Raw genomic sequence first — 13059 nt, 5'->3', positions numbered from 1 at the left:
TGGAGCGGAAATAAGCGTTCAGTGTACAGCAGGGAAGAATGGCATTGTTGCCATAAGACTTAGAGGCACCTAAATCATGTCTAAGCCACTCTCATTCCCACAGTGTTCTGAAGGGAGACTCATGAAGTAATGACCCCTAGTTGCCATCACAGTAATGGATCTGTTCCTTTACTTGCAAATTGCATTGTTCTTTGACTTATTCCAAGCAGATTTATCTCACTGTTCATACACTCAAATGTTTTACACATAGGCTTTAATTATAAGAAGTCTAGAGGTTTTGGGAGAAAAAATTTCTGCCTCTCAGACCTTGGGTTTCTTTAGCTGTAAAATGAGAAGATATTTAGCATGTGTCTCAAGTACTATCTCTTTGATTTACTAAAAGCTTTGTGATTTGTACAAATTATATGGAGAATTTTATCAGTCTCTAGTAAGGATGTCAACAGCCATCTGTAAAATCTGAAGGTCTTAGTAATGCTTGTATGATCAGTACAAGATGAATTCCCATGTGAGATAAAGCCAACCAGGAAGTGCAAGGTTTACTAACCTTCAAGATCATTGTCAGTAAGTTACTCTCAATTAGTCAGTTCGCTTATAAATCCGACTGGATTACATTAGACCTTAGTTTTCCAAAATACCTGTTCTGTCATGAGGAGGATGACATTATGTGGCAATTGACCTGTAACTGATCCTCATGGGAGCCCTCTAGGGAGGAAAAAGACAAGGAAAACATCTGCATCATTGTAACTTCTATAAACATAGATGCTGAATAAGCTAAAAAAACATCGATGGACCTATATGCATATCATAACTTCCTGAGCTTTCTGATAACTGAAGTGATAAATTTAGAAGTTTTCTTTAGGCTTTTTAATAGTCACATCTATGATTTAAAGATAAAAATGTTTAAACCTTGAACTAAATGTTCCTTTCACATTGAACATCTGAAACCTTTCTCTTCAGTATCACCATCCATGCTGAAATGAATGCCTACTATTTAAGAATTTGCAATTTTTTTGCTATGGCAGTTTGGGGATTAATAATTGTGATTTGGTAATTATATCAATGGTGTGCTATGTCCTATTCTGAAAATAGCAGGCCTGTGACCTTGAACGGGTAATTTAATGTCTGCGTATTTCAGCTTTCTCCTCTCTAACAGTGGGAGGGAACCTGATGCTTATCTTTTTGAAAAGGTATGAAATATAAGAAATCCGGACTAAAAAAGCACTTGATAAATTTAACCTAAAAACACAAAATCCTATATTCTCCTTCGTTTCCACAGAGCTTCCTCTTTAGTCTTATTTCTAGCTCCTAAATCCTTGCCATGTTCCTAACTATAGTTCTTAAGTACCCTGTTAACAGGAACCTAAGAGACACTTTCAACAGTGATAACTCTAATGGTTATTTTCCTACATTTACCTGATGCATAATCCTTTATTAGTCAGTTTTACACTGCTGTGATAAGATACCTGAACAGAATAGCATGAGGGAGAAGAGAATTATTTTGAAGTATACTTCCAGTGTTTTGGGACATCATAGTACTGAAAGTTTGGAAAATGTCTGCAGGTCACATCTATTGGCCAGGAAGAGAACAGACACATAGACAGATGAATAGGCAGACAGACAGCCAATAACACACACACACACACACACACACACACACACACACAGAGAGAGAGAGAGAGAGAGAGAGAGAGAGAGAGAGAGAGAGAGAGAGAGAGAGAGAGAGAGAAGTTGAATGGACAGCTGGATGAATGATAGAGTATGTTACCCTTACCTGTGTGATGGAATTTAGGATAGTGTGTATCAATTAATCTTCTCCAAAAGGACCTGAACCAACAGTCCCAGAGATGGACTAGATTAATCACCTAACAGCTTCTCATTCCAGTCAAGATGTCTATCCTATGACTACCCAATAAACATATTTAATTATTTCTGTGACTACTTACATTGAAGGACATCTAAGTCTCATTTACCATTCATTCCTTTACATGAACTATCCATACCATTTTAAAGACCTCTGATCCTTCTCTTGTTTCTTCCTCTTAGGCTATTTCTCTAAGACATTTACACCTTCAATTTCTGTAGAAGACATGATCCTTATTTCTCTGGCAATCAAACTCCTTTATCGACATTCTTCCCAGTCTAGTTTGTATCTACTTTTAAATTTCTTTATTTCCTCCATTTCTTTGAGGAAATGGAAATGATTCCATAATTCCTCAATCATATCAGGAGCCTCCATTCAGAAACAAGAAAGCTTTCAAATATCCTACCCACTTCTTGATTTACTCACCAACCAAAGGAAATATGGCTTAACTCCTTGGCTAAATAAATGACTGTGCTCAAGATCATCACCAGCCACCTCAATGATAAATTCTATATTGCTTTACTCAGTCTCCAGACTGCTTATCTGACCTTGCAGTGGTGCTCAGCTCTGATGACTTTGTCAATGTAAGCCATCCCTCTGCCCTGGTCATTGCATTCTTTGCAACATTTTTAATTGTTCTCACTGACCTTTCTGGTTTTATGACTCTGCCCCCAGACGAAAGCATGTCCCAAGGGTCTCTATTCTCACCTACAACGTGTCACCTGCTCATCTGTGCCATCCCTACACTGATATTGAAGTTACCTTTTCTTCCCACTGAGCAGGTGATACACTTAAGTCTTCCAGTCATTTCTAGACACCTCCGTGTAGATGCACATCCGAACTCACATCTCAAAAGCATTGCATGTCTTTTTATCAGGTTTTGCTCTCTGTCTGCAGGGGCCCCTGAATGGTCATTTCTGCAGAGCTGGCATTTTCCCTGCCATAATCCATTATGACCACTGTAACTAAAGATATTCTTCTTAGATTTAGATATAATCATGTCAGCCTTCTATCCAAAAGACGTTTATCAAAATCCTTCCACGAAAAAAAATATGCTTTGAATCTTTACTAATATAATATTCACACACCTCTAGGATTTGAATCCAATTTATTTTCTCTTCTTCATTCATTTCCCCACCCAGTCAGTCAATAAATATTCATTGAGGATGTCTGTGAACCATGCCCTGCAATACGGTCCAGTAGGCAATACAGAGTTTCTTTTTTATGGGCATTTGTCTCTCGCATTTTACACAGACTGTGTAATTCTCCTTTTCTTGTCCGTAGAGTCCTGTTTTTCAAGATGGTTCATGATTGTTTATTTTGCACATAATTTTATTCCTTTGCCCTTTTTTCTCTCCTGTAAACAATTTTCCTTCCAGAATATCAATAATGACCAGAACCAAAGCCTTAGCAGGGGAAATTCATCAAAATCTATTCTGCAGCCCCTAGCCTCAGTCCAAAGGTATTATATTGATTTCAGAAATTCTAGACTCTTACACTGTTCCTCTTCTGCTGCAGGGGCTCATCTCACCCCCTGGAATATTCTCTCTCTCTCCCTCCCTCTCTCTCTCTCTCTCTCTCTCTCTCTCTCTCTCTCTCTCTCTCTCTCCCTCTCTCCCTCTCTCTCTCTCTCTCCCTCTCTCTCCCTCTCTCTCTCTCTCTCCCTCTCTCTCTCTCTCTTTTCCTCCCTCCTTCCCTCCCTCCCTCTCTCTTTTTTTCTTTCTTTCTTTCTTTCTTTCTTTCTTTCTTTCTTTCTTTCTTCAGTTGTTCTTGTTCTTTTGGAACTGCATGACCCCTGTGGTGTGTAGAAAGCTTGTACCTTGACTGGAAATTACCCCTAGCTCTACGATTGGCCCCTAGCACAGGCAAGAAAGACTATTCCATCTATCAGAGGACTGTTTCATCAGTGTTAACATCTGGCTACATCTCTTGGCTCTACAAAAGAGTAGCTATGATGAAAGGAGTTGATGCTTGGATGTATACATAAGACCCCAGTGATTGGGAACTACATTTTTAATGCTTATCATTCAATACCAGCTATGCAGAAGCTTCCTCTATACTCCATAAACCTCTTCTGGTTCAAATAACTATTTCCCTATGTCCATATCTCCTCGTCCATCTTCTTTTCAGGACAGATGAGCAAGTAATTTACTAAAATATTTACAGATATTTCCAACTTGGTAGGAAATATCAAGTAGGGCAAAGTAAATAGATATCTATATTTATTTATAACATCCAGCAATGGACTGGCTTTGGGCAGGGGGTAGGGTGGGGGAGGTGTGCTCTGCATTCCAAAGAATCACACTAAACTGTATTTTGCACCAACCTAAATAAGGACCCTAACCTAACTCCATAACCATCACTCTGCCATTCTTGCTGCTTCTGTAGGTTTCACTTCCCTGCTAGACTGTTAAGTTGCTTGGAAAAAGCCACTCCATGTCAGGCTGTATCCTGGTACCTGCTTACAAGAATACAGAACGAGCTAAGCTTACTCTGAGAACAGTAGTTAGAAGAATTGGCTGATTGCACGCATAAAGCTTGGTAAGACCCAGAGTGTATAGAAAGGCTTCTCCTACTCCCTGCCTTCCTCAGAAGCTGCTGTGGGCACAGTGGAAAGTTCTGTTTGTTCTTTGTGCTGCAAAACTGTGGAATCTGGCTACTAAAGAGGAATGAAGGGAAACAGAGGGGCGAGAGAGTCATGCAGTAATGTCTGTGCTGAGCTCCTGTTTCATCGCGGGTATGTATGCATGCCATGACACATCAGGAAAGCTTTTTCCAGGGGCAGGCTTTCACTTTTCCTGACTTTGAAACATGTTGAAAGATCACACATACGTTTTCAATGAAGTCACTGACAATCACAGGAAACCAGACACAGTGACAGCTGGTGGGTCCTGTCACCCCAAGGCGATTTAATCTCTTGGCCTCACACTGGGAAAATTGTTGAAAGGAGGTAAAGATTTTGGTATTTTTGTTTAAAAAAAAAGGAAAGGGGAAAATGTGAGGAAAAACGAGCATCAGAACAAGGAGAAATTATGTGGCTCGAGGCAGCTGCTAGTATTACAAACAGCTCAGAAAGACAAGGAAGGACCCTGACTCATGTGGATGAATGAGAGTGTGGTTCTGAGCAGCGGGTGGCCAGGGAGGTGCTCCTGGGAGAATATGATTTCCTTTGTATCATGAGATGCTGGACACTATCTAACTTCCAGTCTATGAGTCTGGGACTATGTAGGGCTCTTTGTGAACCAGAATACCAGGACTCATAAACAATGTCAGCTATCCTACTGAGGGATAAGTAACAAGAGAAGGACAATTAACAGGCCAGGGGACCCTGAAAACATCATTAAAGTCTTCTCGGATGTGGGCAGCAGTGTCGCACAGCTGTTGAGCTTGTCAATTAGGGGTTTAGTGTTGGGGGTTGGGGTAATGGCATATCTACAAGACCAGCAGCTCGCACCCTGCATGCTTGCATGGTAGAATGCAGGCCCCACTTTGGGATTGTTTCCTGAGGCAGAATAAAAGAGGGAACTAGATGTGGAATTCCTTGATGATCAAATATGTGCTACTATGATTAGATACATACACATTTAGCCAAGAATCGATAATCAGTAGTTCCTATATCTGTCACTGAAAGAGCGATCTTGGGCTATGGAGATAGGACAATGCATGCCACCTAAGCATGAAGACCTGAAATCAGTCCTCAGAAACAACATGGTAGAAAAGGAGAACTGACTCTTAATGTTGTCATTTGTGCACATATATACGTGTACTCGTACATTTATGTACACAAATATATTAAGGCATTTTTTTAATTAAGGCCCAAACAAGGTAGGCGGCTCTTAAGAAAGGACACCAGAAGTTGTGTTCTGGCCTCTATACACACCCGTGTAAACACATACACCACTCCTTACATACAAAACACAAAAATCATACATACAAGCACCCATGCATACAAGCACCGAGTCATCCAACAAGAAAGCTTAGCTCACCCTGACACTGCAGTATTTGCTTACTGACGGGTCTTATCTCACTAGTGGAATGATGATCTGCCCTCCTACAAACAAGAAGTCTTTGTTCTCAATTAATCCATCAGTTCAAAATACTCTCTTATTCTCCGCTCATAGAACAGAGCCACATAAACAGAAAACTACAATAAGCCGAAGTCTGTGTTACGATGGACCCTTTTAGCCAATGACAACAATGAGGTTCAAGAAAGGATGACGAGGGATGGGGTTGAGCAAGCAGGAGAACAAAGGTCAAGACAGGAAGCAGCAATAAGGAAAATCAGGCCAAGAACAAACCACTAACCATATTTCATTTATTTGTTTCGCATTTCAATCTGTGAATCTTTTGTTTCTCCTTAAACACATAGGAGCTCTGCTTCTTTGCTGAATTTTTCCTAACTCACTTTCACATTTTCTTCTAAGAACCCTCCCATTGTTGTTTAACTCATTCTTAGTGCCTGCTTTGTGCTTCTTAATTCTACTTCACTCCTGGTCACTATGTCAACTCACCACCATTTCTATTGTATCCTCCTCGGGTTCTTTTATCTCATGGAGCAGAGGTTCCCGCTTCCACCAATGGCTTCCTCAATAATGCAGAGAAGAACTCTTTTTGTCCAGGAGGGAGTAGGAAAGGGGTCCATATTTGTTGGTCAATATTTTTATTAACATCATGGACAAAGTTTTGTTTCAGTTTTGATTGCCTCGTTGCTTGATTGCAGAGTTTCTACCCAAAGAAGACAGTAAGGGAGCTATAACTGAGTGGTGGGACCATTGTCTGCAAATACTGAGGACTTTAATGACTTTTTTATATAACATGATGTTTTCTTCCTGGAAATTCATCCTGCCTACGATATCTCATTCTCAATCAATTCATAAGGTAATTGATTATATAGCCCAATCTCTTATAACAAACCACTAAGAGCTTGATCTATATGTAATACTTATATGATCCCATTTTCCTGTCCCCAGCGACTAGTTTTAGCAGGAAAACATGATAGTTAGAGAAGTCAAAGCCATCCTGGCATGTGCTCCTGAAGCCAGGCTAAGCAAAAGAGCCATGATCTCTGAAATGGCTCATAGCATGTGAGACACTCTAATCTTACTATATCCTGATTAGAACCTGTCAAGGACTCCCTAGAGTCATGACTGTATCAACTCTGTCTATTGCTGATGAAGCTGTGGTCTATGAAGGTGAAAACCCTGGGACCCCTGGACCTCTGAACGTCCAGCTGGTTAAATTGTAACAACCCATAAGAGATAAAATCTCTTAAATAAAAAGAGGTATTGATCAGAATAAAATAAAAATAAATGAATACTCTATTTATTTAAAATATTAAAAGATTATATAACTGAGAAAATACATAAGGATAAAGACCTCAGTTCTCAAAAATTACATGCCAAGCATATAATATATTGTATATAAATAACATACATATAACACTTTATATATACATAATGGACACATGTATGCACATACATACACACATACTAAAACAGCAGAACTGAATTTTCTCCAAGGTATAGCCCAGTGGTTCTCAATTTTTCCAATGCTTTGACCCTTAAATACACTTCTTCATGTTGTGGTGATTCTAACCATAAAATTATTTATGTTGCTATGGTAATCACATAAAACTGTAATTTTATGAATTATAATGTAAGTATCTGTGTTTTTGCAACGATCTTAGTTGACCCCTATGAATGGATCACTCCACCCCCAATGGCATCATAACCAGGCTGAAAACTCTTGGTCTAGCCCAATAACTGTAGTCTTAAACCCTCTTCGAGGAATCTTCCCTTTGCAATAGATCTATTAGAGAAAACATAAGGAATCAAAGTTCAGTGTTATAACACCTGGCTCCAGTGGATACATCTGAAAAGTAACTCTCACACCTAAGATTCAAGACACATTGAGGAGGAAGGGGTGGAAAGCTTGTGTGAACCAGAGGGTCAGGGATTTGTTATGAGATAGTGTCTCCTTAAGTAGTGCAAGAAGTGATATGCATACAATCTCATCAACATGATTGGCTAAATATGAGTTGAACAAGAACAACAACAATAGATATACAAAAGTAGACATGGGGGGAAGACCCAGAGGCTTCAACCCTACAACCAAGAACTACAGAGAAGGGAAGAATGCTGAGAGCAGGAGCCTTCCTCTGGGAAGGTGCGTACCAGTTGGTTATCCAACACCAAAGGGTTGGCATTGGAAACACACATACAAGTTATAGAAGTTGGGGTGTGGCTTAGAGTCAGTAGAGGACACAGGAAGACCTAAAATTTTCAGTGCAAAAACTTATTACCCTGAAGGGGTAAGCAAGGTGGGGAGAGTGGAGCAGTAGCCTCTCGATTGGACAAAGGTAGACAGCAAATAGATTTATTTGTTTTTGTTTTTGTTTTTTTCTCAAGTGTGGGTTTTAAGGAGAAAAGAGGGGAAGTGCGTGTTAGGGTGAGTTAGTAAGTTCTGATTGGACAGGTTAGACAGTATAGATAAAGAATGAATTTTTTTTTCCTTTTTTTCCCCCTTTATTAACTTGAGTATTTCCTAATTACATTTTTTTTTATTAACTTGAGTATTTCTTATATACATTTCGAGTGTTATTCCCTTTCCCGGTTTCCGGGCAAACATCCCCCTCCCCCCTCCCCTTCCTTATGGGTGTTCCCCTCCCAACCCTCCCCCCATTGCCGCCCTCCCCCCATAGACTAGTTCACTGTGGGTTCAGTCTTAGCAGGACCCAGGGCTTCCCCTTCCACTGGTGCTCTTACTAGGATATTCATTGCTACCTATGGGGTCAGAGTCCAGGGTCAGTCCATGTATAGTCTTTAGGTAGTGGCTTAGTCCCTGGAAGCTCTGGTTGCTTGGCATTGTTGTACTTTTGGGGTCTCGAGCCCCTTCAAGCTCTTCCAGTTCTTTCTCTGATTCCTTCAATAGGGGACCTATTCTCAGTTCAGTGGTTTGCTGCTGGCATTCGCCTCTATATTTGCTGTATTCTGGCTGTGTCTCTCAGGAGCCATCTACATCCGGCTCCTGTCGGTCTGCACTTCTTTGCTTCATCCATCTTGTCTAATTGGGTGGCTGTATATGTATGGGCCACATGTGGGGCAGGCTCTGAATGGGTGTTCCTTCAGTCTCTGTTTTAATCTTTGCCTCTCCCTTCCCTGCCAAGGGTATTCTTTTTCCTCATTTAAAGAAGGAGTGAAGCATTCACATTTTGATCATCCGTCTTGAGTTTCGTTTGTTCTAGGGATCTAGGATAATTCAAGCATTTGGGCTAATAGCCACTTATCAATGAGGGCATACCATGTATGTCTTTCTGTGATTGGGTTAGCTCACTCAGGATGATATTTTCCAGTTCCAACCATTTGCCTACGAATTTCATAAACTCGTTGTTTTTGATAGCTGAGTAATATTCCATTGTGTAGATGTACCACAGTTTCTGTATCCATTCCTCTGTTGAAGGGCATCTAGGTTCTTTCCAGCTTCTGGCTATTATAAATAAGGCTGCGATGAACATAGTGGAGCACGTGTCTCTTTTATATGTTGAGGCATCTTTTGGGTATATGCCCAAGAGAGGTATAGCTGGATCCTCAGGCAGTTCAATGTCCAATTTTCTGAGGAACCTCCAGACTGATTTCCAGAATGGTTTTACCAGTCTGCAATCCCACCAACAATGGAGGAGTGTTCCTCTTTCTCCACATCCTCGCCAGCATCTGCTGTCACCTGAGTTTTTGATCTTAGCCAATCGCACTGGTGTGAGGTGAAATCTCAGGGTTGTTTTGATTTGCATTTCCCTTATGACTAAAGATGTTGAACATTTCTTTAGGTGTTTCTCAGCCATTCGGCATTCCTCAGCTGTGAATTCTTTGTTTAGCTCTGAACCCTATTTTTTAATAGGGTTATTTGTTTCCCTGCGGTCTAACTTCTTGAGTTCTTTGTATATTTTGGAAATAAGGCCTCTATCTGTTGTAGGATTGGTAAAGATCTTTTCCCAATCTGTTGGTTGCCGTTTTGTCCTAACCACAGTGTCCTTTGCCTTACAGAAGCTTTGCAGTTTTATGAGATCCCATTTGTCGATTCTTGATCTTAGAGCATAAGCCATTGGTGTTTTGTTCAGGAAATTTTTTCCAGTGCCCATGTGTTCCAGATGCTTCCCTAGTTTTTCTTCTATTAGTTTGAGTGTGTCTGGTTTGATGTGGAGGTCCTTGATCCACTTGGACTTAAGCTTTGTACAGGGTGATAAGGATGGATCGATCTGCATTCTTCTACATGTTGCCCTCCAGTTGAACCAGCACCATTTGCTGAAAATACTATCTTTTTTCCATTGGATGGTTTTGGCTCCTTTGTCAAAAATCAAGTGACCATAGGTGTGTGGGTTCATTTCTGGGTCTTCAATTCTATTCCATTGGTCTATCTGTCTGTCTCTGTACCAATACCATGCAGTTTTTATCACTATTGCTCTGTAATACTGCTTGAGTTCAGGGATAGTGATTCCCCCTGAAGTCCTTTTATTGTTGAGGATAGCTTTAGCTATCCTGGGTTTTTTGTTATTCCAGATGAATTTGCAAATTGTTCTGTCTAACTCTTTGAAGAATTGGATTGGTATTTTGATGGGGATTGCATTGAATCTGTAGATTGCTTTTGGTAAAATGGCCATTTTTACCATATTAATCCTGCCAATCCATGAGCATGGGAGATCTTTCCATCTTCTGAGGTCTTCTTCAATTTCTTTCCTCAGTGTCTTGAAGTTCTTATTGTACAGATCTTTTACTTGCTTGGTTAAAGTCACACCGAGGTACTTTATATTATTTGGGTCTATTATGAAGGGTGTCGTTTCCCTAATTTCTTTCTCGGCTTGTTTCTCTTTTGTATAGAGGAAGGCAACTGATTTATTTGAGTTAATTTTATACCCAGCCACTTTGCTGAAGTTGTTTATCAGCTTTAGTAGTTCTCTGGTGGAACTTTTGGGATCACTTAAATATACTATCATGTCATCTGCAAATAGTGATATTTTGACCTCTTCTTTTCCGATCTGTATCCCTTTGATCTCCTTTTGTTGTCTGATTGCTCTGGCTAGAACTTCAAGAACTATATTGAATAAGTAGGGAGAGAGTGGGCAGCCTTGTCTAGTCCCTGATTTTAGTGGGATTGCTTCAAGTTTCTCTCCATTTAGTTTAATGTTAGCAACTGGTTTGCTGTATATGGCTTTTACTATGTTTAGGTATGGGCCTTGAATTCCTATTCTTTCCAGGACTTTTATCATGAAGGGGTGTTGAATTTTGTCAAATGCTTTCTCAGCATCTAATGAAATGATCATGTGGTTCTGTTCTTTCAGTTTGTTTATATAATGGATCACGTTGATGGTTTTCCGTATATTAAACCATCCCTGCATGCCTGGGATGAAGCCTACTTGATCATGGTGGATGATTGTTTTGATGTGCTCTTGAATTCGGTTTGCCAGAATTTTATTGAGTATTTTTGCGTCGATATTCATAAGGGAAATTGGTCTGAAGTTCTCTTTCTTTGTTGTGTCTTTGTGTGGTTTAGGTATAAGAGTAATTGTGGCTTCATAGAAGGAATTCGGTAGGGCTCCATCTGTTTCAATTTTGTGGAATAGTTTGGATAATATTGGTATGAGGTCTTCTATGAAGGTTTGATAGAATTCTGCACTAAACCCGTCTGGACCTGGGCTCTTTTTGGTTGGGAGACCTTTAATGACTGCTTCTATTTCCTTAGGAGTTATGGGGTTGTTTAACTGGTTTATCTGTTCCTGATTTAACTTCGATACCTGGTATCTGTCTAGGAAATTGTCCATTTCCTGAAGATTTTCAAATTTTGTTGAATATAGGTTTTTATAGTAAGATCTGATGATTTTTTGAATTTCCTCCGAATCTGTAGTTATGTCTCCCTTTTCATTTCTGATTTTGTTAATTTGGACACACTCTCTGTGTCCTCTCGTTAGTCTGGCTAAGGGTTTATCTATCTTGTTGATTTTCTCAAAGAACCAACTTTTGGTTCTGTTGATTCTTTCTATGGTCCTTTTTGTTTCTACTTGGTTGATTTCAGCTCTGAGTTTGATTATTTCCTGCCTTCTACTCCTCCTGGGTGTATTTGCTTCTTTTTGTTCTAGAGCTTTTAGGTGTGCTGTCAAGCTGCTGACATATGCTCTTTCCTGTTTCTTTCTGCAGGCACTCAGCGCTATGAGTTTTCCTCTTAGCACAGTTTTCATTGTGTCCCATAAGTTTGAGTATGTTGTATCTTCATTTTCATTAAATTCTAAAAAGTTTTTAATTTCTTTCTTTATTTCTTCCTTGACCAGGTTATCATTGAGTAGAGCATTGTTCAATTTCCACATATATGTGGGCATTCTTCCCTTATTGTTATTGAAGACCAGTTTTAGGCCGTGGTGGTCCGATAGCACGCATGGGATTATTTCTATCTTTCTGTACCTGTTGAGGCCCGTTTTTTGACCAATTATATGGTCAATTTTGGAGAAAGTACCATGAGGAGCTGAGAAGAAGGTATATCCTTTTGCTTTAGGATAGAATGTTCTATAAATATCCGTTAAGTCCATTTGGCTCATGACTTCTCTTAGTCTGTCTACATCACTGTTTAATTTCTGTTTCCATGATCTGTCCATTGATGAGAGTGGGGTGTTGAAATCTCCCACTATTATTGTGTGAGGTGCAATGTGTGTTTTGAGCTTTAGTAAGGTTTCTTTTACATATGTAGGTGCCCTTGTATTTGGGGCATAGATATTTAGGATTGAGAGTTCATCTTGGTTGATTTTTCCTTTGATGAATATGAAGTGTCCTTCCTTATCTTTTTTGATGACTTTTAGTTGGAAATTGATTTTATTTGATATTAGAATGGCTACTCCAGCTTGCTTCTTCTGACCATTTGCTTGGAAAGTTGTTTTCCAGCCTTTCACTCTGAGGTAGTGTCTGTCTTTGTCTCTGAGGTGTGTTTCCTGTAGGCAGCAGAATGCAGGGTCCTCGTTGCGTATCCAGTTTGTTAATCTATGTCTTTTTATTGGGGAGTTGAGGCCATTGATATTGAGAGATATTAAGGAATAGTGATTATTGCTTCCCGTTATATTCATATTTGATGTGAGGTTATGTTTGTGTGCTTTCATTCTCTTTGTTTTGTTGCCAAGACGATTAGTTTCTTGCTTCTTCTAGGGTATAGCTTGCCTCCTTATG

At 39.7% G+C, this 13059-nt stretch overlaps 2 long non-coding RNA genes across 5 annotated transcripts in view; one reads left to right on the top strand and one right to left on the bottom strand.

Moving 5' to 3' along the window:
- Positions 1 to 13059, bottom strand: part of LOC120093668 (uncharacterized) — a 265733-nt gene that overhangs the window by 198962 nt on the left and 53712 nt on the right. The gene's annotated exons all lie outside the window — the stretch shown is intronic.
- Positions 5536 to 13059, top strand: part of LOC120093667 (uncharacterized) — a 48145-nt gene continuing 40621 nt past the window's right edge. Inside the window, exon 1 of one of the 2 annotated variants that reach the window (XR_005487149.2) lies at positions 5536 to 6739. This is a non-coding gene — a long non-coding RNA (uncharacterized LOC120093667). The remainder of the gene's footprint in view (positions 6740 to 13059) is intronic. The other variant, XR_005487148.2, reaches the window with a different exon arrangement.

Source organism: Rattus norvegicus, chromosome 7, assembly GCF_036323735.1.
Source record: "Rattus norvegicus strain BN/NHsdMcwi chromosome 7, GRCr8, whole genome shotgun sequence".
Classification (NCBI taxonomy): domain Eukaryota; kingdom Metazoa; phylum Chordata; class Mammalia; order Rodentia; family Muridae; genus Rattus; species Rattus norvegicus.
This window is presented reverse-complemented; position numbering and strand designations above follow the sequence as displayed.